The sequence below is a fragment of the Oryctolagus cuniculus genome, chromosome 12 (genome assembly GCF_051225735.1).
Source record: "Oryctolagus cuniculus isolate XC-2025 breed Fujian yellow rabbit chromosome 12, ASM5122573v1, whole genome shotgun sequence".
Lineage (NCBI taxonomy): Eukaryota > Metazoa > Chordata > Mammalia > Lagomorpha > Leporidae > Oryctolagus > Oryctolagus cuniculus.
The window spans coordinates 9,474,937-9,501,854 of NC_142878.1; the positions used below are offsets into that span (position 1 = coordinate 9,474,937).

Genomic DNA, 26,918 nt, shown 5'->3' on the forward strand with positions numbered 1-26,918 from the left:
GCGTCAGACTTGTGTGTCTCGCAAGATGTCTCACTACCGAGTCGGTCTTGCTACTCCTGTTGGTCGGCTCTGGCTGTATTCGCGGCTCAGTTTTGGAAGTTACATGTATCCACAGACTTACCCACTTTTTCTAGGTTTTCCAGTTTCTTTGTGTACATTTTTTCATCATAATTATCCCTAATGACCTTCTGTATTTTAGTGGTATCAGTTGTAATATTTCCTTTTTCACCTCTGATTTTATTTGAGTCTTTTTCTCTCAGCTAGTCTAGGAAAAGGTTTGTTGATGATTATCATTTTTTAAAAACATTGGTTCATAAATATTTTATATTTTTTGTTTCAATTTCATTTATAAATATCTGCTTTAACCTTTGTTCTTTGTTCCCACTAATTTTGGGTTTTCTAGGTCCTTAAAATGCATCATTAGATTGGCTCTTTGAAACCTTCACCCCTCCCCACTTATTTTTTTTTAAGATTTATTTGAAAGTCAGAATTACATAGAGAGAGGAGAGGCAGAGAGAGAGGTCTTCTGTCCGCTGGTTCACTCTCCAGATGGCCACAACAGCTGGAGCTGCGCAGATTGGAAGCCAGGAGCCAGGAGCTTCTTCCGGGTCTCCCATGTGGGTGCAGAGGCCCAAGGACTTGGGCCATCTTCTACTGCTTTCCCAGGCCATAGCAGAGAGCTGGGTTGGAAGAGGAGCAGCCAGGACTAGAACCGGTGCCCATATGGGATGCTGGTGCTTCAGGCCAGGGCATTAACCCACTGTGCCACAGCACCGGCCCTTCCCCCTCCCCACTTTTTAAAATGTAGGTATTTATTGTTATAACCCCCATCTTAGCACTGCTTTTGCTGCATCCCCTAAGTTTGGTAGGGAGCATTTCCATTTTTACTTGTTTCAGGAATGTTTTTCTTTTTTAAGAGGCAGAGGGACAGAGACAGAGTGACAGAGTCGCCAGCGCTGGTGCACTCCCCAAATGCCCACAATGGCTAGGGCTGGGTCAGGCCAAAGTTGGGAGCCAGGAACTCCGTTTAGGTGTCCCATGTGGATGGCTGAACCTCCACCACCTGAGCTGTCATCGCTGCCTCCCAGGACGCTCATTAGCAAGAAGATAGAATTAGGAGAAGAGCCGGGACTTGAACACACTGTTCTGTTAGGGAATGTGGACGTTCCAACTGACAGCTAACTGCTGGGCCCAACAACTCCCCAAGCGTCAGGAAGTTTTAGAAACTTCCCATTTGCTATCTTCAATGACCCAGTGTTTGTTCAGAAGCAAGTCATTTGGTTTCTCTGTATAATTCCTAAAATTTGTTTTGTTGTTGATTTCTAATCTTATTCCATGTGGTCAGAAAAGATATGGGATATGATTTGATTGTTTGGAATTTGTTGATTACTTTCAAGTCTAACATATATGGTTTATCCTAAGAATGTTCCACAGCTGATGAAAAAATGTGGGCTCTGCAGCTGCTGGATAAAATACTCTGCAGACGTCTGTGAAGCCCACCCCACCTGCAGCTTAGCTCCGATGTTCCTTTGTTGAATTTTCCCCTTTGGATGATGTGTTCACTGGTGACAGTGGAGTATTGAAACCCCCCACTATTATTGTATTGGAAGCTGTCTCTCCATTGATGACTGATAATGTTTGTTTTAGAATTAGGTGTTTGGTAGGGCTGGTGCTGTGGTGTACCGAGGAAAGCCACCGCCTGCAGTGCCAGCATCCCATATGGGCGCCAGTTCGAGTCCCGGCTGCTCCACTTCTGATCCAGCTTTCTGCTATGGCCTGGGAAAGCAGTGAAAGATGGCCCACGTCCTTGGGCCCCTGGCTTCTGGCTTCGTATTGGCACAGCGCTGGTCGTTGTGGCCAATTGGCAAGTGAACCAGCGGATTGAAGACCTCTCTCTGTCTGCTCCTCCCTCTCTCTCTACGTAACTCTGACTTTCAAATAAATAAATAAATCTTAAAAAAAAGAGAAATAGTCCTTCTAAAAAAAAAAAGAATTAGGTGTTTGGTATTAGTTGCACATTTATAATCATGATTTTCTGTTGTTGAATTGATCCCTTGATCATAATATAATACCCTTCGTTATCTTTTTACACTTTTTGTCCTAATGTCTTTTTTCCCCTTAATGTAAGCATAGCTACTTCTGCCGACTTTTGGCTTCTGTTTGCATGAAATATCATTTTCCATCATTTCACTTTCAGTCTTTGTCTTTACCAGTGAAGTGAGTTTCTTAAAGGTAGCATATTGGTTATTTAAAAAAAATCCGTTCAGCCAGTCTATAGTCCATTTATATTTCAAAGTTATTGTTGATAAGTCAAGGCTCAGTCTTGCCATGTAACAACGTTCCGTCTGCATAACCTTTGTTCTTTCCTGCCTCTCCTGCTGTACATCTCTGTGGATTGGGGATTGTTCCGCTAGCTTTGGGGCCTTGCTACTTCGAGCGTGGTGGGTGTTACAGCTTCACCTGAATCCTGGTGGTTGCTACCTGCTTTGCTTCCGGAGGCGAGATTCCGGTAAGCATCTCTTGCAAGGCTGGTCTGGTGATGAACTCCCTGTGTTCACTTGTCTTGGGAAACGTTTCTCCTTCATTTCTGGATGGCCGCTTTGCTGGGTTGAGGTTGGTAGGCGGAGGTTTTCCCTTCACAACTGGGAGCGTGCCACGCCACCCCGCCTGGTGTGTCGTCAGTCTGCAGGCTTCTGTCCAGTGTGACTTGATGGTTCTCCTACAGCTTCTGGAATTCCCTTCGCTGTGCTGCTGACAGCTGTAGCACGTTGCTGTGAAGAACCCTCCTGCTCACGCCTGTCGGGACTCCTGTGGCTCTCCTGTGACCAGGCTCTCCGTCATTCCCAGGACTGGGGGACGCAGTCAGCTGTTACTTCATTTCATAGATTTTCTACGTCTTTTCCACTTTCTGCCCCTTCCGGGACCCCAAATTCCAGTATCTGTCCATTTACCAGTGTCCTATTGTCTCCATCTCTGTTGTTTTTTAATCTGTCTTCAAATTCTGATATTGTTTCTTCTGCTTGACCCAGTCTGCTTCCAATTCTAATTTTCATTGGGCTCACGGAGTGCTTCATTTCCAAGATTTCTGTTCGGTTGTTTTTTCAAGATCTCTCTCTTTGCTGGATTTTTCATTCGTAACGTGTGTTGTTTTCCTGATTTTGTTAAGCAGTGTTCTCATATCTCAGCGAATTTCCTTAGAATCATTGTTTAATGCATTATTAGGCGTTTCATCAATAGCCTTCTCTTTGGAGTCTGTTTCTGAACACGTTTGTTCCTTTGGAGGCATCATGTCACCTTGCTGTTCTATATTTCTTCTTATTTTTTTTTTTTTAATTTGAAAGTCAGAGTTATGCAGAGAGAAAAGGAGAGGCAGAGAGAGAAAGAGAGGTCTTCCATCTGCTGGTTCATTTCCCAATTGGCCACAATGGCCGGAGTTGCACCGATCCAAAGCCAGGAGCTTCCTCCAGGTCTCCCACGTGGGTGCAGGGCCCAGGGACTTGGGCCACCTTCTACTGCTGTCCCAGGCCACAGCAGGGAGCTGGATCAGAAGTGGAGCAGCCAGGACTTGAACTGGTGCCCATATGGGATGGCAGCACTTGAACCCACATACTCCAAAGTGGGATTCAGGCATTCCAAACAGTGCCCTACCTGCTTAAATGGGGGCTTTCATGGTAAAAGGCTTTTTTCAGAAGATGTTTCTTGGGGTATCTCTTTGGTGATTACTCTGTCTTTAATTCCAGTTGGATGCCATAACACAGTCTCCCCACAGACCCTCCTGCTGTAATCACTGGTGGTGGTGCCGGTGCGTGGAGCACGCGGCAGGATCACACGTGTGTGGTGGTGGCCTGGGGTGGGGGTAGGGGTCACAGCAACAACTGTCCTCACCCAGAGTTGTGTGGATCCCAGCAGTGGCCTGTGGTGGGCGGGTGGGGCTGGGGTCAGGGAGTGCCAGCCCACAGTCAGGGTGGGGTGTGTGATCTTGGTCACAGACTGATGGGGGAAGGGTCAGTGGGAGTGCCACCAGCCATTCTGGCAGGGTTGCACGGGTCCAGTGGCAGCTGTGGTGGCAGAGGTGGGACCAGGGATGTAAGAGCACTGAGCCAGCAGTACCCATGGGGGCGCAGGGGCCCAGCAGTGGCCTGGAGGGGAGGGGAGAGAAGGCAGGCCTCAGCTCTGAGGAGGGAGCTGCCCTCTTCTAGGGTCCAGGGGCAGGATGACCTGCTGTGCTGGGCCCTTTGTCCCCTGTAGTGCAGAGAACCGTATGGGCCAGGGTGCTGGGGTCCCTGTTGCCCTGCTAGGTGCAGCTGGACTTGTGAGGCTGCGGTTCTGCTTGCTGGTTTTGCTGGCCTGTGTGGGACCCAGGGCTGGGGATGCACCTCTCTCCGGATGGAGTCACGTGGCTGCAGCAGGGTGTGCTGGGAGCGAGTGCGCCGAGCCCTCAGGGAGCCAGGATTGCTGGGGCCCAGCATTAGTGAGGGTGGCCTTTGCAGGCGCTCTGCTGCCCACCCTCTGGGGATCCCCTGTGGCCGTGGGGCCGGGGTCACAGGTGCCAGTTCACCGCGTCCTCTGCCCTCCCAGGCCTTCGAGTCCCACAGGGTTCCCGTGTTCTTCCTCGGCCGCTCTCCTCCAAGCTCTTCTCCGTGGAAGGGGAGGAGACGTGGAACCTCTGTTCAGCTGTGTTGGAGTCCTGCCTCCATCATTTTCTCCTGACTTAGCTTGTAGTCTCTGACCGCTCATTGGCTTTGCATTTCTGTGGCCTACTGGCAGTGCTGCCTGTGTTTTGGGATTTGGGACTGGGGGCTGACCTTAAAGGGCTTCCCCTCTGGGAGTCTTGTGCACTTCACCCAGGGGTAGCTTCCTTCCAGTGCTTTGGGTTTGCTTCCCTGAGGGCTCGGGGTGTAACCAGCCTGGGTCTGCTTCTCATGCCCGACTTTGGCTTGGAGTTTTCTAGACTATGTAGGTCATATATGACCAACTCGACTGCCAGCACAGGTGTGTGAAGGCAAATCCTTTGTTTTTAAAATAGTCATTTATTTATTTGAAAGGTAGAGTTACAGAAAAGCAGAGGCAGAGAGAGAGGTCTTCTATCCGCTGGTTCACTCCCCAGATGGCCGTAACGGCCGGAGCTGTGCTGATCCAAAGCCAGGAGTCTCCTCTTGATCTCCCACGTGGATGCACTGTCAGTTTCTCATCGTGGCTCCTCCACCGCTAGGGCTCATCCCCCACCCCCGGCCCCGCACCCCTCGCCTCTCACCAGATTCCCGAAGCCACCATACTGCTGTCTGGCTGGCCGGCTCCCTGTGCTCTCCTGCCCGCCCCTCCCGCCCGCACTGCCATGTCTTCAGTGGGGAGGCCCGTGCAGTGGCTCGGAGGAGGACCAGTCCATGCACCAGGGAGGACCGTGGGCTGGGAAAAGATGAGACAGGATGTCATTCCAGGCCCTGCGTGTCGGGAGCCATTCTGAGAACGGTGGGTTTTCCTGGCTAACACTAGACAGAGGGCTGCTGGCTTCCTGCGCAGGCTGGGGTCACCTCCAGGGATGTGCAGAGATGACGCTGACCGAGGTGTAGCTGGACTTGGCCATCTGGGAGGTCAGCTCCTCTCTGCTGAGTGGCACCAGTGGCGTGTATCTCAAGGCCTTAGACAGTCTGCTCTTGGGTGCTACGTCCCAAAGACTTGTACACGAAGGGACAAAGGAGACTCAACACGGTAGTGTTTGGGGACAGTAGGGAGTTAGATGCAACCTGGCAGGCGTCCACCACGGGGTTATGGATGAATGAAATGACAGGCGGTCACAGAAGTTATTCACAGCCACACACCGGCAGCTGGCCACGGCCTTAAAAATAGTGCTGAGTAAGAGCAGTGCGCCAGAACACAGTACATAACAGCATGTTATTTATCTAAATGGACAGAACACGCCCAGAGGCCTACGTGTCAGCACAGAGGAGAAGGATAGACTGAGTTGAATTGTGGGGGTGGGGATGAAGTCGACTCACAGCAGCGGGACCCCGCAGGGAGAAATCACGGTGCTGCGTGAGCTGGACAGCGGGTCAACTCTCTGCTCCTGAACGCAAAGAACTAAAGACCTAAATAGCCAAGTGTAAGCTGTGGGTGTGGGACAGGGACGGCTCCTGACGAGAGCGTGAGCGAACCTTCCAGGCAGGGCCGGCTCCTCCCTCTGGCCCGCCCACGCCGACAGCAAACCCTGGCCGAGACTGGAGCAGAGGCCTCCTCCAGCCTGGGTTTTGTCCTGTGCTTGGGCTGTGGTCCAAACACAGGGCAGGATGCTCTTGGATGCCAGGATCCAAGGAGTGGTGGCTGTGCCAGGGCCCCGCCGTCCTCCCTCTTCGGACAGGAGCCACCGGGGGCCTCTCATCTCCATCCGTCTCCTGATTGAGATCTCGGCTCCTAGCCCAGGGCCTGGTGGACAGGTGATCCTCAGACGAGGAACGCACAAATGTTCTCATCTATTTCACACCTGCTGATCTCTGGTCGGTGAGAAGTGGAGCAACCATGTGATCGCTGGTGTGCTGAGCACCGTGAAGGAAGCACAATGAGGCTACTCCTCCCCCTCCCTCCCCCTCCCTCCCCCTCTCTCCCCCTCTCTCCCCCTCCCTCCCTCTGTGTTCCGGGAAGGCAGTGGAGGATGGCCCAAGTGCTTGGGCCCTTGCACCCACGTGGGAGACCAAGAGGAAGCACCTGGCTCCTGGCTTTGGATCAGCCCAGCGCGCTGGCCATAGCGGCCATTTGGGGAGTGAACCAATGGAAGGAAGACCTTTCTCTCTGTCTCTCTCTCTCACTGTCTAACTCTGCCTGTCAAATTAAAAAAAAAAAAAAAAAGAAGTGGAGCATCTGGGACTCAAACCAGTGCCCATATGGGATTCTGGTGTCACAGGCTGCGGTTTTAACAGCTACACTGCAACACTGGCCTCCCCAAACCATTTCTTACTCCAATATTGTAAAAGTGTTTATGTTTTATTTGGAGACTTTTATTTTTTACATTTAGGACTTTATTCTATTTTTTTAAAAGATTTATTTATTTATTTGAAAGAGTTACACAAAGAAGGAAAGGCAGAAAGAAAAAGAGGTCTTCCATCTGCTGGTTCACTCTCCAACTGGCCGCAACGGGTGGAGCTGTGCTGATCTGAAGCCAGGAGTTTCCTCCAGGTCTCCTATGTGGGTGCAGGGGCCCAAGGACTTGCACCATCCTCCACTGCTTTCCCAGGCCACAACAGAGAGCTGCATCGGAAGTGGAGCATCTGGGACTTGAACAGGCACCCATATGGGATGCCAGCACTGCAGGCAGCCAGCCCCATGACTTTGTTCTATTTGGAGTTAAGTTTTCATACATGGTGTGAGGTAGGGATCCAATTCATTCGTTTGCATAAATATTTAGTTGTCCTAGCACAATTTGTTGAAAATATTCTCAATTCAATGGATTATGATTGTTGAAAATCAAATGACTATACATGTTTGGGTTTATCCTTGTGCCAGTACTAACTAACCACACTATCTTGATTACCATGGAGAAATTGAACTTGATTACCATGGAGAAATCCACTTGTTGCCGTGGATTCTTTCTGAGAGGAGGAGCGTGGTGGGGGCAAGAGGTGTGGAGTCACCACACAGACACCAGGAGTCGGGTGAAAGCCGGCCAGAGGGGAGCAGCCCGCAGACTCGTTTATTTCAGTTAGTACAGCAGCTTAAATAGCCAAGGCAGCCAATCTGGTCAAGGGGTGGCTTATGCCCTAACCAATCACAGCCTGTTGCCAGGCAGTCTCTGTTGCCAGGTGGGTTTCGAAGCCATTCCTGAGTAACTGATGCTCGCTTGCCAGCGGCCATCTTGGCATGGCCTTCTCATTCCACCACATCCAATTATTCTTGTTTTTCTTTTTTAAGATTCTTTTGGCTATTCTTTGCCATATTTAAAAGGATATTTTAGAACTAGTTTTTATATCTTTGTAGAAATAGGTAGTTGAGATTTTATTAGGAATTATATTGAATCTGTAGACCAATTAGGGTAGTATCACCATCTTAATATTAAATCTTCCAATTTAAGGACAAGGGATGTCTTTCCATTTGTTTTGTGTTCTTTTTTCTTTTTTTTCCCCCCTCAAGGTTTGTTTATTTATTTGGAAAGGCAGACAGGAGAAGTGAGGGGGAGAGAGGGGGTGAGGCGGAGTGAGAGAGGGGGTGAGGTGGAGTGAGAGAGGGGGTGAGGCAGAGTGAGAGAGGGGGTGAGGTGGAGTGAGAGAGGGGGTGAGGCGGAGTGAGGGAGGGGTAAGAAAGGAAAAAGGGAGAGAGCGAGCGAGTTTCCATCCATTGGTTCACTCCCTAATGGCCACAATGGCTGGCTCCAGCCGAAGCCAGGAGCTTTGTCCAGGTCTTCCACACAGCTACAGGGGCTCCAACACTCAGTCATCGTCTGCTGTTTTTACAGGTGCATTAGCAGGAAGCTAGATCAGAAGTGGAGCAGCCAGGCCAGGACCCATATGGGGCGTTAGCATCACAGGCAGTGGCTTTACCTGCTGCACCACGATGCCTGCCCCTCTTTATTTTTTTTAGACAATGTTTCCTTGTTTTTAGTCTACACATCATTATGGGGTTTGGGTGTGATTGGTCCCCACCAGGACTTCTACTGAAGTTTGATTGCCATTGTAGCAGTGCTGGGAAGTGTGTCCTTTAAGGAATTAGTGCCTTGGTGTTTCTAAATAATGATGCAGTAAGCCTGGGGGCACAAATATCTTTGACTAATTTCTCTTTATTTGAGTAAATATCCAGTAGCAGAATTGCGGCATCATGTGGTAACTATATTTTTTTTTTGAGGACTTCCATACTGTTTTTCTTACTGGCTGTGCTAATTTACATTACCACCGACAGTGTATAAAGTTTCCTGTTTCTCCACATCCTGGTCAATGCTTCTCTTTCTTTTTTTTTATTTGACAGGTAGAGTTAGAGACAGAGAGAAAGGTCTTCCTTCCATTGGTTCACCCCCAAAATGGCCGCTACAGCCAGTGCGCTGGGCTGATCTGAAGCCAGGAGCCAGGCACTTCCTCCTGGTCTCCCATGTGGGTGCAGGGCCTAAACACTTGGGCCATCCTCCACTGCCCTCCCGGGCCACAGCAGAGAGCTGGACTGGAAGAGGAGTAACCGGGACTAGAACCCGGCGCCCATACGGGATGTTGGGATGCTGGCGCCGCGGGCGGAGGATTAACCAAGTGAGCCACGGTGCCGGCCCTATGCTTCTCTTTCATCTTTTTTGTAATAGCCACTGTTTTTACAGATTTCTTACTTTGAGGGAGGGAGAGAGGCAGGGGGTTAGGGGAGGGCACGCAGGTTCACGCCCCCACCTACTGGTTCATTCTCAAAATGCTCCTGCACCTGCTGGGACTGCGCTGAGATGCAGGTTCCGGAGCTCCGTCCGTGCCTCCCACAGGGGCGGCAACTACCCGACTGCTGGAGCCATCGCTGCTGTCTCTCGGGGTCCGCATGAGCAGGGAGCTGGAGCCAGCGGCTGGAGCTGGGGCTTGAACCCAGGTGGTCCAGTGGGAGAAGCTAGTGTCCTAACATCCAAACGCCTACCCCAGCCACAGCTATTTTAACAGATGGGAGGCGATACCTCATTGTGGTTTTAGATCTGTATTTCCCTGATGATTAGTGATGTCCACAAGCTTTTCATAGGATTGTTGGCCATTTGTATGTCCTTCCATGAGAAACGTCTCTTCAGGTTCTTTCCCATTTTTAAATCACATTATTTGTTTTCTTGCTATTGAGTTGTTTGGATTCTTATATATTTTGGATAGTAACTGTCGCTCCCCCATTCGCGGAGGAGCGACACAGGACCCTGCGCTGTTCTTTTGTCTGCTTGGCCCTCCCCGGGTTTGCTGCTGGTCCTTCCTGGGTTGGCTGCCAACCCTCCACCTCCGTGGAAGGGCGGCTCCCCCTGCCACTTTCCCCACTTCCGTGGAGGAGTGGCACACCGCCGGCCGGCCGGCTCTCTCGGGGGCTGCTCAGATGTTATCCGGATGTTCCCCTTAGATGTTCCTGGTGCATGTTGTTCTCTCTCCTCCTTTATAGTCCTCTTCCACCAATCCCAACTCTGCTACCCACACGCCGAGTACGCTGCTCTCCTCCAATCAGGAGCAGGATCAGCTCCTGCAGGTTACTGGTCGAACTGGAGGCAGCTGTGTAAACGTTGTTTACTCCTCTCCCAGCGCCATATTGTGGGAGAGCAGATGCATAGAATAAGTCTTAATTCCAGTAACTTAGTCTAGTCCGAGTTGCTCCCCACAGTAACCCCTTCTACATCTATGGCTTGCAAATATTTTCGCCTATAGATTACCTTTTCACTCTGTGGATTATCTCCTTTGCTACGCAGAGGATTCTTAATTTGATGTAACATCATTTATTTGTCTATTTTGCTTTCTTCCTGTATTTTTGGGATCTTACTGGTACCAGCATTGCCCAGAGAACTGCCATGTAACTTCCCATGCGTGTTCTCCTCTAAAAGTTTTTACAATTTCATGTCTTAGCGTTTAAGTTTTTAGCGCATTTTGAACTGATTTTTGTGTGTGTTTGAGCTAAGAGGCTCATCTCCTTCTCCCACACGCTGCTGTCCAGTTCCCAGCACCACCGTTTGAAGAGACGGCCCCTCCCCACTGTGTGTCCTGGCACTTCCGCTGCCAGTCGGTTGTGAACGTGAGGACTCTGGCTCTGCGTTCTCTTCCAGCGGGTTACGTGTCCACCCGAGTGATGCGCTGTTTGGATTCCTGCAGCTTTGTGGCGTATTCTGAAGTCGGGGAGTGCGATGCCTCCAGTTTTGTTCTTTTTGCTTGCGATTGCTTTGGCTGTGTGGGCTCTTCTGTGGTTCCATAGGACTTTAGGATTGTGCTCTTAATTTCTGTGAAACATGTAATGAGAATTTTGATAAGGGCTGCGTTGGATCTATAGATCACTGTGGATAGAACGGACATTTTACCAAAACCTCCTTCCAATCCATGAATGTGGGATATCACATTTATAATAAATAAACAACATTGCATCCTCTTCATCATATTGTATATTTTTAATCACTGTTACATAGTTCTCAGCATATAGGCATTTCACTGTCTTGGTTAAATTTGCTCTCAAGTATTTGATGTTTTTGTAGCTAATACAAATGGGATTGTTTTCCTGACTTCTTTAGATGGTCCTAGAGCATGTCCTTTATTCTCTTATTGTCACCATTATGTCTCTGTATGTCACGCGTCCACCAATCAGACTTGTACAGTTGCCTTCTAAATCAAGCAGGAGAAGCAGCAGTCAGAAACAGGAACTCCAAGCCTACTGTTCTTCTCTTGTACCCATGTGGCTCCTGTTGGCAGTGTGGCTCACGTCTTCGTCTGGATTTGTATGTCTTTGCCACCTCACCCTCTGCCTGCCCGTTCACCCTCCGCACTGGCTGACTTACCCTCCTCCTGCACATTTCCAGACGCCCTCTCATTTCACCCTGTGGGTTTGCGAGAGCTTCGCCTCCTATCCATGCAACCTCTTGCTGTCTCTCCCTGCCCCGCTCCTGAGCACGCGAGGGCATCCTATTGCTAAGCTATGGGAACGTGACCCACTTGAAGGCAAACTGACTTGGGAAAAAAAAAATGGCATTTCTCATTCCATCTCTAGAGGCTGAGGCTGAGACCTCCATGGTCTCTGTGTTACCCCAGCCAATTGCATAGTTGGTGCCCATTCAGTAAAGTAGTTGCCTCCGTGAACAGACAGACAGGCTGCAAAACACGGTGCAGACTGAGCAATGGGTTCCTGGTAAGAACAGACCACCAGGGCCGGCCATTAACACGGCATTATCCAGGACCATTGTTAAATGACTCCTCCACTGTGCATTAGGGTCTCGAGCCATGTATGACTTATTTGTGGCGTGGTGTCGCCATCAATCATGGTCTGGACTGAAGTGAGCTAAAGGTTGAGGTTTAAGGTTTCTTGAAGCCCAGCTCACTTAATGATATTCATGAGCGGATGACGTGTTGTGGTAACCAGTCCTTGGGATCGGTCCAGTCCCATCCGTGATCCCTGGGGCCAGACCGCTGGCCAGATGCCGAGCTTTCTGGAAAACAGTGATGTGTATTCAGCAGGAGGCTGGGGAGAAACCGGATACAGCACTTCTTGTGCTTTCAAAGCTTCGACCAATGGAGACCGAACGAGAAGGAGAGGTTTAAGATTTCCACATAAAACTCAGAAGCTGTGTTGGCCAGGGAAGAGAGGCCAGGCTGCCTTGCAGTCTGAGCTTCCTCTGAGCCCCTCAGCGCTGGAGACTGACCTGAGCACAGAGTCGGCTCTAGAACCGGACACACAGCATTCACCATTATGTCTCAGCCGCTGTCACTATCTTCAGCAACAACGATACTGATACTTCTCCTCCACCTAGTCCGGGCCAGCTGCTTCCCTAGGTGTCTTAAGACACCAGCACCCATTGCTCAACTTGTCAGAGCAATTTCATGGCAGGGTGTGGTGTCCCCAGTTTAGAGGGCGTTGGACGTATAAACTCTGGGGGTGGGGGAGAGCGAGGGCCCCAGAGAGCAGGTTCTTGTTCCCACAAACCCCCTCTGCGGCATTGGTTCTTCCCTGGCCCCGAATGCAAATGTTGGCCGAACGAATTTTCTAGTCTCTCCTAGGTAATAAAAACAGTGCTCCACTTTCTCAAGGCAACTAAAATTGCAAAATATGGATTCATTTCAGCAATAAACATCAGTTCCACGTCCTGATCCAAGTCTGGATTTCACATGCAGTTGTCTCTCCACCACCTCTTCTCGTGTGGGCAGGAAACCCGCCTGGGAGAGGATGTCCGAGACGAGCCTCATGGAGCCTTGCTGCCTGGTGTTCTTCCTCAGGGCCTTGGACAAGGTGGAGAGCAGAGGCGACCAGCATCATTTCAGCATGACAGGGGTGGCTGGCCCTCTCTCTCCACGAGGCCTGCGTCTCGGTGTTCAAACGTCCGTGGATCACAAATATTCAGGAGAAAAGCTGTGAACCTGTACTAGACACAGACACAGACTCCCTTTCCTGCCAGTGTCCCCTAAACAACCCAGTACAGCGGGTGTTGATGTAGCACGAGGTCGTGTTAGGGGCTGTAAGTCACCTACAGGTGGTTTGCACATACGGGAGGGCGTGCATGCGTTCTCTGCAAATCCTATGGCATCCCAGATAAGACTTGGGCAGCTGTGGGTCCCGGCAAGTCCCCTGTGGATAGCGGGGCACACTTGCATCCACGTGGCTGTCACGTGGAAGCCTTGCAGGGCCTGAAGCATGACCTGTCTTCCTGGAGCACTTTGGGGGCTGCTGGGCACACACCCATCACCCCATCAGCTGCTGCGTCGCCGTGAGGCTGCCATGACAGACTTGGTTTCTGCCCTTCGTGACCGGAGTCCTTCCTTCAGCTCCCGGGACACGGGTGGATCACGGTGGGTGGACCCCCTGTTGTAGTCTCCTTACTGCACAGTCCTCCAGGACAGGCCCTAGGCCGCTCTACGCTGGCCCTGGGGACGCAGGCCCACCCTGGTGCTGTCTCTCCTCTGCCGTGCCACCAGCGTCTCTGGGCAACCAGCTAGGAGCTGAATTTTGTGCTCCTCAAGTTCGTGTGTCAAAGTCCTAGCCTCCGACGGGGATGGATTTTGGAAATGGAGCCCGTGAGGAAGTCAGCGAGGTTAAAGGATGGTCAGCAGGTGGGGGCCTGGACGGACGGGGTTGGTGCCTCTGTAGGGGGACACACCAGAGAGCTCGCTCTCTTTCTCCCTCGGATGGAGAGGAAAGGCATGTAAAGGCCAAGTGGCCTTCTTGCAATCCCAAAGGCATGCCCTCGCCAGGAGCCGAGCTTGTCTGGGCCCTGGCCTGGGCCTTCCAGCCTCCAGGGCTGGCTACGCTGCCATCTGCGGGGCTGTGCTATGGCAATCCGAGTAGACCAGGACACAGCCCATCCCTCACCCAGGTGGGAGCCAGGCCGCTGTCCACCATGCTACTCAAACTTCCAGGCACCTGTGTGGAATCTTTGGGAGGTGCCCATGCTGCCCGCTTCCGTCGGCTGGGCCGGTACGCAGGCAACCTTGCCAAAGAACCTGTCTCATCCCCAGAGCCCCGCAGTCTAAGGGGCTTAAAGTGGGCTTTTGATTGATGGCTTTGGCCGGGTGCTGTCCTGAGCGTGGGGCAGCTGTGGTCTCAACACTGACCCGCCTTTCATTGTCACATCATTCGTCATGTGGCTGCTCAGGAGCTAGGCCCCCATCTCCATCCGGGTCTCCTTGTCCTTTCCTGTTCTACCTACCCCATAGCCCTTGACCTCTAATGTGCTCAGCACCGAGCCCACATGATTGGATGGCCCACATGATTGGACGGCCCACATGGACTGGTGCTGCTGTCTTGCCTCTGCTGTGTCAGCAGCCGGCACGGAGCCTGGCAGATAAGGAGGGCTCACTCCGTAAGTATTTGTTAGTTGTTGAGTGGAACTGAGAGGCCGGAATCGGGGGCTGGGAACCACATAAGGGTTCTGGGACCTTCTCAGTAGGTGAAGGGTCTGCCTGGTGAAGGGAGCATGCATGCTACACAGTGTGGGGGAGGGATACCCTTGGTCCTTTCCCTGGGTGGGGGGGGGGGGTCAGGCCAGATGCATTTCCATCCGGGTCCAGTTTGCACCACCTCTCTGCTTTCTTCCAGGCACCAGCCATCTCCCTTAGGAGAATCTCCCTGGGTCCCAACGTTGGCAGTCACCAGCGGACGGAGCCGCAGTGCCGTGAGTGAGCCACGACCCTCAGCCGCCCGGCTTGGGAGGGATTCTGCCTAGATCCAGATGTTAGGGCAGGGCTCAGTCGCTGGTTTGGTAGATCTGCTTTGGCCCTTGGCCAAAGCAGGGAGATAATAAATCAGACAGCGGCACAGCCAGGACACGGGGCTGAGGGTCACTGTTGCTTTTGGTCTCACCCCTAATGTGCTGTGTGACCTTGGCACGAATCTTCCTCTCTAAACAAGCTGGGTGGGGCAGTCTGCTGGCTAATGCTTTGCATATGGGTGTTGTAAGGAATAGTGAGCCAGGCTCCACGAAGCATGTTTTGTCCTTGGGGGACAAACAGTACGAGCAATTTATTTTAAGAGTGTGGCTTAACCAGCTCATTCGCTCAGCCCAAACCTCTCCCACCCCCTGGCTATCCTGGCAAGGTCCGTGTAGAAGCAACAAAATCTAACTAGACCTCCTTTTCTGCCTACAGCCCAGCTAGCCAATTCCAAGCAGAAGGCAACGGGCTGTTGGCCTGGCATGGGAAGGCCCGTGTTTCCGTCCATGGCCACCTCTGGACCTGTTCATTCAGAGACCTCTGTTGAGCCCGTCCTCTGCCCAGGTGTGAGCCCTCGTGGGCACGTACTGGCCTCTGCACCCCCGTTTCAGCTCCCATTGCCACGTGCCAGCAAAGCCTACCCACCGCTGCCCCTGGAGCCACACCCCCTTCTGCCCTCTGCACGCTGTGAGGTTGCCATCGACTCCACGAGGCAGAGTGAGCTGTTCCTGTGGCTTGGCAAGGCACAAGGACTGAAGATGCCCTCCCAGCTTGGGAGCCCTGGTGCCCAATGGGGCTGCCCACCACTCTGAGACTGATGGATAGTTCTGGATTATTCCACCAGACCCTAAATGCTCAAAGCCAAGCAGGGCCTCATTCTGGGGTGGTTTCACCCATCAGTCAGCCAGCCCTCGGTGTCGGCAGGGGCAGTCTCCATTCTGATGAGGGATTGCATAGATGGGAGGACAGACGCACCAGGCAGCCCGCGGGATGGTGACGCGAGAAGATTGATTGGTTGGTATTTTCTGTCTCAAAGGGGCCCAGAAGGCTCAGGCTCATTTTGCAACTTAAAGAGGAAGTGTGGGCTGGGGGCCAGCTGGAGGCGAGGGGGCTGAGGGAGAGACGTGGGGGTTGGCTGCTGATGGTCTGCTAAGACCTACCCGTGGACTCCCATCACTCGCTTCCCGTGGAACCTGCCCATCAAGGCAGACAGGCCTGGAGAGCCCACCTGAGGCTCCCGTCTCAGTTTTCCCGACAGCCTGGCCATGTTCCTGTTGGAAAGACAGCGCAGGCATAAAAGGCATAGGGGTTGACATTGGCAAGGTCCCTTGGTACAAAGTTTCCGGGGGCAGGGGATTTGCCTTGGGGGTCACGCGGGAAGCACCAGTGTCAGTCAGGAGCTCATGGGGTGAAAACGTGGGCTGAGCCTTCACTGTGGGTGCTGGGGGCAGGGAGGCACAGAGCTCAGGATTTGCTGGTGTCTGTGGTCTCGGCTATGGAGCGTGCGGAGTGTCCCTCGTTGCTTGGGCCCTGGGCGATGAGGGAGGTGGTGGGTGAGGACACAGGGCTGGCTGGTTTGCATTGGAAAGGCACACCTGGGGTGAGTTTTTGGTTATCGCCAGGTCCTGGAAGAGGCAGCCCCTATAGGGTCAGCCATACCCTGGGTTGACGGTATCAAAACAGGGAGTGAAAGATATAGGGAACACAGCCTCCAATCACCGAGGCGTGTGGCTCTGGGCCTGGGCACCCTGGGTAGACAGGCCTCCCTCTCCTGACAGCACCCAGCAGCTCTGGGCTGTGCTGACCTGGACTGAGCCCACATCTGTCCAGCACTTGCCAGGGCACAGCATGCAGCTGGTGGCTCTGGGGTAGGGGAGGGGGCGTGGAGACGCAGGAAGTGGACTCTGGGAAGAATCAGGATGGTGTTCAGGGGCTCAGGTGGGAGGTTGTGCTCTTGCCTGGATTCCTGATGCTAAAAGATCCAGCGATATGGAGGTAAACGTGGGGTGGGCTGCAGGGGTTCTCTTGGGTCAGAGTCCTGGAAGTGGTGCCTCCAGAGGGCACCTGAGAGCAGCGGTGTGGCCTGGCAGGGCCTGGGGAAAGGGAGGCCAAGGCGACACCTGTAAAGGGACCAGGCTCTGTTTTCTTTCACTGCCTTTCACGCTCTCTCTGTGCAGGTGCAGTGTCTGCAGGCTCAGGTCCCTAGGGGGAGAGCCACACAGCCCAAGGAGCCAAGTTCAAGTTCACGGGCACCTGCTGGAATGTCCTCGCAGAGCTGACCCGTGGCTGATGGGACAGAGTCCTGGCACCATCACCCCTGACTCAGGAAGGAGTGCCCGCAAGGCCTCCGTCCCCTCTGACCTGGAGGGAGGGCGCGCTCTCTCATCCTTCATGTCTTGTGTCCACAAGGGACAGCCAGCCCCAGCCCAGAAGGAGCTCACGGCCTAATGGGGTCTATGAGTCTTTACAGAATACCCGAGGCTGGGCCCTCACACAGCAGAGAGGTTCGTGTAGCTCAGAGAACTGCAGGCTCGAGAGCCTGCTCTGCGAGGGCCCCTGTGGCCATGTTCCTTGTGGATGGCATCGTGGCAGGAGCAAGGTCACCCAGTGAGCCCAAAAGCCAGGGAGCAGACAGGAACCAGCCTCGCTCGTTTCTAATAGCGCTCTCTGGGGAACCGGCTGGGGTTCCATGAGAGTCCCATGAGTCCCTTCCAGATGTCCTAATTCCCTCTCCCCAGGCTCCGCTACCTCAGCACGGCCTCATGGGAGGACCACGTGAACCTCTGGGGGACACGCTCAGGCCATATCCACACCACGGCAGGCAGAGATGGAGTGATCACGGACAAGTGACTGTCGTGTGAGCCGCATCAGGGTGACGGGGCCACGGGAGGTGAGGAAGGAGGGGCAGGTGAGGCAGAGGGACTGGCAGGGTGGCGGGCCCGAGAGGCAGAGGGCTTAGAGCCCAGTGGCAGACGTGGCTGCGAAGGGCCACGTGATGAATACAATGGGAGACGGAAGGTGACAGGACTTGAGCACGTCATGTTTGTGGGCTGATGCTCAGGCTGTAGGTTTTGTTAAAGGAGTGCAGGGGGAGGCCGCCCACCAGCAGGGCGGAGGGCCTGAGCAGTGACCCCGGGGGCTGGGGGAGACTGGGGATGGAGGGAGCTGAGCCTCCCCAATGCTCCGCTCGCTGGAGCCATCTCCCCTCGGCAGCAGTTCCGCTCCCTGCAGTTCTCGCTGAGCTCTGACGACGGGGACAGATCCCAGCACTAAACCGCGTGTGGATTTTACGGTGTGCGTCATCCTGTGTGTGCTGTGGAATCCTGGGCCGTCTGCTCCACACCACCAGGGGTGTGAATCACCCGTGTCCAGAGTGTCCGTGCTGTATGCACTGCCTGCCCGTTAGTCACGCCACAGCCGTGGTGCTCACCTGGCTGCCAGTCAGTGTAGCTCAGTGGTGTGTTCAAGTCAGCCCCATTTTACTCAACAGTGGCAACTCAGAAGTGTCAGAGAGACGCTCTCAGATGCTCCCTGTGAGTGAGAAAGTCACAGTTCTTAATAAGGACATAAGGATGTCTGAGACTGTTGAGTTCTTGGGGCTGGCGTTGTGCTGCAGTGAGCTACCCCCCCCCCACCCCAATGCTGGCAGCTCATATTGGAGTGCTGGGTCAAATCCCAGCGGCTCCGTTTCCAATCCAGCTCCCTGCCAATGTGCCTGGGAAGGCAGCAGAGGATAGCCCAAGAGCTTGGGCTCCTGACACCCATGTGGGAGCTGGATAGAGCTCTGGGCTCCTGGCTTTGGCCTGGACAAGCCTCAGCCATTGTAACCATTTAGGGAGGGGATTAGCAGATGGAAGATTTTTCTCACTCTCCCTTTCAAATATTTTTTTTAAAAGATGGCTAAGACCTGTGGCTCATTGTTATTAACTGTTCTCTTGTGTTATTGTGGCTATTGCTAATCTCTTGTTGTGCCTGGTTTATGAATTAACCTTTCTTACAGGCATCTGTGCATGGAAATGCACAGATTTCATGGAGTTCAGTACTACTGGCCATTCCAGGCATCCGGTGCAAATCTTGGAACGAACGCGTCCTCCGTGGAGAACGGGCAGTCACTGTGGTCGTTCCTTCTGGTTTAAGATCTTGCCTCTTTATTCTCGGATACCCTCAGCCGTTCATTCTTTTGTTCTCATCCCTGGAGTAGCTCTTGGATAGCAGTTGACACCTTCTGGAATACCTGTGCCCATCCATCTGCACCTTTTTTCTCCCTTTACTTTCTTTGTCTCTACTGCCTCTGGGTAAAATTCCGATTTGTGACCCCTCCGTTCGAGTCCTCCTCTGGAAGTCCCTCTAGCGTCTGGATTCTTCACTGGAATGACTTTGCTCTCATGCTCTGAGTTTCCTCGTTGGGCCTTTTTCCTACATCTTCGATTTTGTTCTGTGGCTTCCTGTCCTTCCCGAAGGTGTGGCATCTCTTGCTTCGTCTCTGTGAGCATCCTCACATCGCCGTGCAAAAGTTCAGCTCACGCCTGCCGCCGGCCACGTGCAGACACCCCCATCCACCACAGGCAGCCATCGCGGTCTGGGCGCAGAATACCACGCAGGAGCTTTAGGTGTGGTCTGCCACGTGCACACCCTTACAAGGCAGGGTCACTGTCGCTATGGAGTGGTGCTCGTGCTCGGTCCAACGTCGGAAGCGCAGGGTTCGTTCGAGGGTACCTAGGAGGGGCAGTCACCCCCTGAGAACTTGGCTGTGGCACGTTGGATGGCTCAGCGGACAGCAGATCCGATTTCTCCTTGGGTAGGGCTTTGTTTATCCTGAAGCCAGAGCCAACAGCCCTATTAGTTTTGAACAGACTTACATATTTTTCCACATTTGGGCAGGGCCACCTCTTTGCCAAGGGGCACAGTAACTTATTGCTGTGGCTCTGCGGACAGGGGACTGCGCCTTGCTCATCCACCACCCCTCCACCCCATGTCGACCCCACTACTCGATAAAAGCTCATCGATTTATGCTGAAAAGGGGACATGATGTAAATATGTTTTATATAGTTATTTTTATGTCCCTCGCGGCTCCTGGTCTAATTGAGCAGTGTGCCTATTATGCAAAGGATACCAGGACCCTGTTGGATGGCACCCAGTTGCAGGCACTGTGGGCAGGCTTCACGTGTGTGTGTGTGTGTGTGTGTGTGTGTGTACAGAGAGTAAAATGCAATATCATAATGCAATATATGCGGATAGCTAATACACACAAAGCATTGGCGAAAACCATTGGCCCATCCAACCAACCCTGCTGCAACATTTACAGCATTCTCTCCTCCATCTCCCGAACCCCAATTTAATAGGCGGCGTTTGGCTCCCACGGAGGTTTCAGTCTTTCGGTATTTGATAGGTCAACAGTTAGATCGTGTGTTGACTTTGCAATGTAGCGTTTTAATGACGTGTTAATACTCGGCGATCCTGGGACCCAGCTTCCCGAATTGCTGCTTTATAACCATCAGCTGCCATGTTACAGCCAGCCTTGGGGGCCAGAAAGCCAGTCGCTGGGAGTCAGCACCGGCCAAGGACTGTCGAATGTGTGATTGGCACACAAAGAAATAAGCTTGGAGTGAGCACTCGGAGCCTTTAAAACTTCTAAAGAACAGTGAGTGTGCAAGGACGGGGTGATGCTTTGAGAGGCGTTTTTAAAGGGCACTTAGCCATCTACAGTCTCGGCGAAGCCGGCTCTCAGGGCGGCCCCCGAGTGAGCCCCGGGCGCCCTGTCTGCACCTGCAGTGGAACCACGGCAGCAGTGGCAGAGAAAGCAGGAGAGAGGGAGAGAGAGAATAAATGCTGAGACGAGAGAGAAAGGCGAGGCAGCGAGAAGGAAGCGCAGGGAGGAGGGGAGAAGCAGGTCCCTGGGCACCGCCGTCTCCCCGAGCCCTGCCGAGCCGGGCTCTCCTCGGGTGCTCGGCTTCTGCGCCTGGGCGGGAGCGCTGGCGAGGGCGCAGGAGGACGCTGGGCTGCGTGTGCGGCTGACGCTTGTCCTTTGCTCTGGCCGGTCCTTCGCGTTCTCCCGCGGGAGGGCGGCTTCCCTAAGGCCTGGATGTCTCCTCTCGTCCAAGGGAAGTCCCAGTGTGAGAGAGCCCCACAGGGAAACCGAGTCTCTCCTGGCCAGTGCCGAGTGCTGCTGCTTGGCCGCTGGGGCTGTGGAAGGGGCTTCAAAGCTGGGCAGACCCCAGGGCGCACAGGGGAACGGGCTGGCCTCTGGCCGGGGAACTCCCCCCCCCCCCCCCCCCCCCCCCCCCGGGAGCTGCCCGTCGCGCCCAGTCCCAGCCAGGCACTTGGCTTATCCCCACGGCTCGGCTCCGTCCTGCAGCTTGGTTAGAATGTTCCTGCTACGGACACCAGATGGCAGCCCCACAACAAGCTTTGCAAATGTCCTCCCCAAACCACGGCGGTTCTCCTGAGTCCGACCCTCTGCTGTCCCCAGAGAATGGAGTGGGAACGGCTTCTAGATCGCCACGGCCACCCCCAGGAACACCCGGCTCAGTTGGAGGGGTGGCTGACCAGGCGGAGACGTTGAAACACAGCAGACGTCTCTCCTCGTTGACTTGAAGCTGTTGTCCAAATATTTGTATCATTTGCAGAATAAGCCAAAAACATTATTGAATCTAGAGTGCATTTTTATTACCCCATGCAAACATCTCCTGGTACGATCTTTAGTTTATCTGAACATAATTTAAGCAACAGAGATTGGAACCAGGGCAGGGGAAGTGTGTTCCCTAGTGCATATGGGTCTGGGTGTGGGACAGGCAGGGGAGGGGACCCAGCAGCACACGAGTGGGACATGTGTTCTGTCTCAGTGGAACTTTCTAGATGGGTGGGAAAACAACGATGTGCATGTAACAACGTTAGCAAAATAACTCTAGGTTGGGACAGGTCCCGAGGAGGGGCCAGCAGCCAGGCCTTGGGAAGCCGGGAGAGGCAGAGCACTCGGAACAGGTCTGGGTGAAGAGGCACCGGAGGGGGCAGGTGGCGAGGCAGGGTCCCCAAGTTGTGGGGGGCGGGAGGGTGCAGCCAGGGCATGAAGCTTAGGTTTCGATGATGGCTGATGTGTTTCGAACATTACCCTGGCTGGGGTGTGGAGAAGGAGCCGGAGAGGGAGGAGGGAGGAGGGAGGTGCCGTGGTCTGAACATTCCAGTCCTCCCCGCCTGCCTTTGTTGGAACTTCCCCTCAGGGTGGGGGGGAGGGGAGGGGGCCCTCTGAGGGCTGAGTGGGCCTTGAGGGCTGGGAGCCCCCGCAGAGGGGGCTGTGGAGAGCTTGCCGGTGCCCCGTGAGGACGTGGTGAGAGGTGCCATCTTGGATAGAGAGAGCACGCCCTAACCAGACCCTGAATCTGCCAGGGCTAGGTCCTGGGCTTCCCGGTCTGCAGGATTGCGAGTGATGAGAAATTCCCGGGTCCAAGGCGTTTTCTTAGAGCAGCCCGAATGGACCAGCGCAGGAAGGCTTGGCAGGGGAGAGTGAGAGGTCCATGGCTTGGTCCTCTTGGCCTTGGGTACGAGAGGCACAGGGAGAAGTGGACAGGCTAGAGACAGCCAGGCCGGTGCCATGGCTGACTGGATGGGAGACAGAAAGGGAAACTGAGGCAATGGAGATTTTGAGTGAGGTTTTGACGCCTGACATGGGTTGGTTATGAGGTGGCGGAGCCCCAGATAGATGGAGGGAGGAAACCGGGCACTTGATTCTGTAGGAACGGGAGACTGAGGCCCGAGGAGGGTGCTGTGGGGTGCTCTCTTCCCGGCTCCCAGGAGCATGGCTGGCGCTGCACCCAGCAGAAGGGAGTGGACTCTCGAGTACAAAGGCCCACACTGGGCCTCCGTTTGGGCCACCTGTGAGGGGCTGGTCCAGCGCCACGGCCCCCTAGGAACGGGCTGAGCCCGTGTTGTGTCTGTGTTAGGGTTCCTGTACCCCGTGCCTGGTTCCCGTCTCTCCACCATGGTGCTCCTGAGGGCACTCCCCCCGCGCCTTCTACCTGCCCACAGACTCCGCCTCCGAGACTCTCCTGAGAACCCCAACAGAGGCGGCTGGGGGTGCCGCCAGGCGTGCTCCAGCCAGCAGAGCCTGGAGCTGTCGTGTGCCAGTCGTGGACACAAGGCCTAGCTACGGGAGGGAGGTCCCTGGCAGGTGTACAGGGCGATGGTTAGTGCCTCACAGGCACTTGCAAGACGTGCAGAAACCAACACATGAAGGCAACGCATTGACTTTGATGTGGCAGCAACAGCACAGTGGTGTGGTGTGGCAAGATGCTAACAATGCTGTGGCTGAACCCCGCTGGGGGCGAGTGTCCAAGGCTTCCTCGGTGGCACAGACAAGGCGCTTCTCCCTCAGCGGGAGGCAGGGAAGGCAGGGCCTCAAGCCAGGATTTTTATGATGGCCACGGAGGCCACAGAGGAGGTTGAATCGTCCGCCTAGGAAGGCTGGCTAGAGGCGGGATCCTGATCAGGAAAGAGTGGGACCTGCAGTGGGCGTGTGGTCAGTTTGGATGTGGTTGGTCCTCAAGGGCTCACGTGCTGAGGCCTGGTCCCCACAGGAGGTGGAACCTGTAGGTGGTGCGGGGAGTGGGCAGGTCAGGGGGGCGCTGCCTGCAGAGGGGATTCATGTTGGATTGCCAAGTGGGTTGTGACCCCAAACACTCAGCCCTTCAGTGCACAGCCGGCCCTGTGTTTGCCTGCCACGGCGTGGCACAGCTGGGGGAGCACATGACGGGCTGAACAGAGGGAGCCACCTGCTCTTGGACTTTTTAACCTGTAAACTTCGGGCCTAAATAAACCTCTTTGTTTTTTTCAAGATTGTTTTTTAAAGATTTTTAAAGATTTTTTTAAAGCTTTATTTGAGAGGTAGAGTTACAGAGAGAGAGGGAAAGACAGGGTCTTCCATCTACTGGTTCACTCCAAATGGCCACAAATAGCCAGAGCTGAGCCGATCCCAAGCCAGGAACTTTCTCTGGGTCTCCTACGCGGGTGTAGGGGCCCAAGCACTTGGGCCATCTTCTGCTTTCTCAGGCCACAGCAGAGAGTTGGATTGGAGGAGGAGCAGCTAAGACACGAACAGGCAGCCACACGGGATGCCACGCCACAGGCAGAGGTGCGGCCTGCTGTGCTGCAGTGCTGGTCACTGGCCCTTTAATTTTTTTTCTAAGTTTTTATTTTATGTATTTGAAAGGCAGAGAGAGGGAGGGAGGGAGGGAGAGAGAGATAGAACATGCAAAAGAAAGATCTCCCATCCACTGGTTCATTCCCCAAATGCTCACAACAACTGGTGCTGGGTCAGGCTAAAGCCAGGAGCCCAGAAGTCCATCCGGGTCTAGTTGGCAGTGACCCAACTATTTGAACCATCGTCAGCTCGAGTCATCACCAGTGTTCGCACTATTAGGAGCTGGAATTGGAACTGCAGCCGGGACTCGAGCCCAGGCGCTCCCGTGTGGGATGTAGGATCCGAGAGCACCTTCGCTGCTGCACCAAACACGCACCTCCTCTTTTGTTTTAACATAAAGGACCCAGCCTCAGGTGTTGTTTAAATAAGCATATAGTACTTATCCGTATTTGTGGGGTGCAGTGTGAGAATTCAACCTGTGTGTGCAGTGTGTACTGATAAAACTGGGGTCATTAGCATTTCCCTCTCCTCACCACTTCTCTCTGTTTCTCCTCGTGGTTCACAAGGCCTCTCGCAGCCTCTACAGCCACCCTCTGTGGAGCCCTAGGATATTGCCTCCATCAGCTGTGTATTGGAACTGCTATCCCCCTCTCGTTCTCCCCTCTCCTCCCCTCCCCTCCCCTCCCCTCCCCGACCGCTAATAATCCCCGCTCTGCACTCAAATGGACTTTTATAGCTTCCACATGGGAGAGGGAACGTGTGCTCTGTGTCGTTCCGTGTCTGGCTCATTTCACTTAATGTCCTCCAGTTCTGTCCATTCCACAATCAGTTTTTAGCCTGCTTTCTAAGCAATGTTCCGCTCTGCCCACCCATGTGCTGATGGACACCACTGGACACGTACCCGGAAGTGGGGTAGCTGGATCAGGTGGTGCACTGGGGTTTAGTCTCTGAGGCACCTCCACGCTGTTTTCCCTAAAGGCTGTGCTAGTTTATATTCCTGTGAAGCCTGTACAAGAGTTCTCTCGGGCCTGCATCCTCACCAGCGCTGGCATTTGTCTTGTTCTGTGCAGCCATTCTCATCACGGTGAAATGACATACATCACCATGACTGATACCCATTTCTCTGATGGCTGGTGATATTGGGCATTTCAGCCTTTACTATTTCCTCTTCTGAGAAATGACTGTCCAGATTACTTGCCTACTTTTTTTAAAAAAAGATTATTTATTTGAAAGGCAAAGCTCCAGAGAGGCAGAGAGAGAGAGAGAGAGAGAGAGGAAGAGAGAGTTCTTCCATCACTGGTTCACTCCCCAGATGGCCACAATGGCTGGAGCTGGGCTGATCTGGAGCCAGGAGCTTCCTCCAGGTCTCCCATGTGGGAGCAGGGGCCCAAGCACTTGGGGCATCTTCCACTGCTTTCCCAGGCCATAGCAGAGAGCTGGATCGGAAGTAGAGCAGCCAAGACTCAAACTGGGGCCCATGTGGGATGCTGGCACCGGGCAGAGGCTTTGCCTGCTACCCCACAGCGTTGGTCCCCAGCTTTGTTCTTTGGTTCAAGATGGCTTTGGCTGTTAGAGTTCTTTGTGCTTCCATGTAAGTTTTAATATTGTTTTTTCTAGTTCTGTGAAGAATGTCATTGTATGTTGATGGGGATTGCACTGAATCTGTAGGTTGCCTTGGGGAATAAGGACATTTAACAGTATTAGTTCTTCCTATCCATGAATATTGGAGACCATTTGTGTGTGTGGATATTTTTTATTTCATCAGTGTTTTGCAACTTTCATTGCAGAAGTCTTTTGACTCCTTGGTTAAATTTATCCCTAGGCATTATATATATATTGATAGCATTATACATATTTGCTAAGTTGTCCTCCTGATTACTTCTCAGCAAGGTTTTAATGGTGTATAAACACGCTACTGAGTTTTGTGTGTTAGTTTTGTATTCTGCAACTTCACTGAATTCATGTATGATTTTTCTTTTTCTTTTCTTTCTTTTTTTTTTGACAGGCAGAGTTAGAGACAGAAAGGTCTTCCTTCCATTGGTTCATCCCACAAATGGCCACTATGGCCAGCACGCTGTGCCAATCCAAAGCCAGGAGCCAGGTGCTTCCTCCCCGTCTCCCATGCGGGTGCAGGGCCCAAGCACTTGGGCCATCCTCCACTGCCCTCCTGGGCCACAGCAGAGAGCTGGCCTGGAAGAGGGGCAACCGGGACAGAATCTGGAGCCCCAACTGGGACTAGAACCCGGGGTGCCGGCACCGCAGGCGGAGGATTAGCCTAGTGAGCTGTGGCGTTGGCCCCCATGTATGATTTCTAAATGCTGTTTGCTGGCATCTCCAGGTTTTCCTGCATATAGAATCCCACAGTCTGCAGATAGTTGGACTTCCTTCCTTCCTGTGTTTATGCCTTTTCTTTCTTCCTCTTGCTTAATGGCTCAGCTAAGATTTTTAGGACGACGTTGAATCAAAGCAGTGAGAGTGGACCTCTTTGTGTTGTTTCGGATCTTAGAGACAATGCCGTTGGCTTTCCTCCCATTCCGTGTTGGCTGTGGGTTTGCCATGGCTGGCCTTCATTAGGTGGCTGCTCCAGTCCTGACTGGTGCAGGGTTTGATCACGAGCGGATGCTGAACTTTATCACACACCTTCCTGCATCTGTGGACGACCATGGATTCTTACCCTACATGCTGCTGATGGGAGGAGTTAGGTTTAGCCAAACCCCTCAAAAGAAGCCTCATTTTGCTTCTCTGGATGAAAATCCTGCTGGTCTCTCTCTCTTTGACCCTCCCAAAAACAGCCACAGTGGTATGTCCCGTCCCACCTGCTCTTCTAGAACCTTGCTACGCCCCGACGAAAGGTGGGCTCCTGTGCTCTCCACCTACCCGTGGGCGGGCCTCCCTGTGCCTCACTGGGGTGGGGCAGGAGGGAAGCATTTGAACTGAAGCAGCTGTCATGAGTGTCCCTCTGCTCTCTCCAGGGTTTT

General features: G+C 53.3%; 1 long non-coding RNA gene across 1 annotated transcript in view; it reads left to right on the forward strand.

Annotated features, from left to right (window-relative positions):
* Positions 1-15,807, forward strand: part of LOC103345210 (uncharacterized) — a 42,974-nt gene extending 27,167 nt beyond the window's left edge. The window contains exons 2-4 of the long non-coding RNA XR_001792301.4: positions 14,313-14,458; positions 14,695-14,770; positions 15,243-15,807. This is a non-coding gene — a long non-coding RNA (uncharacterized LOC103345210). The remainder of the gene's footprint in view (positions 1-14,312; positions 14,459-14,694; positions 14,771-15,242) is intronic.
* Positions 15,808-26,918: the final 11,111 nt, after the last annotated feature.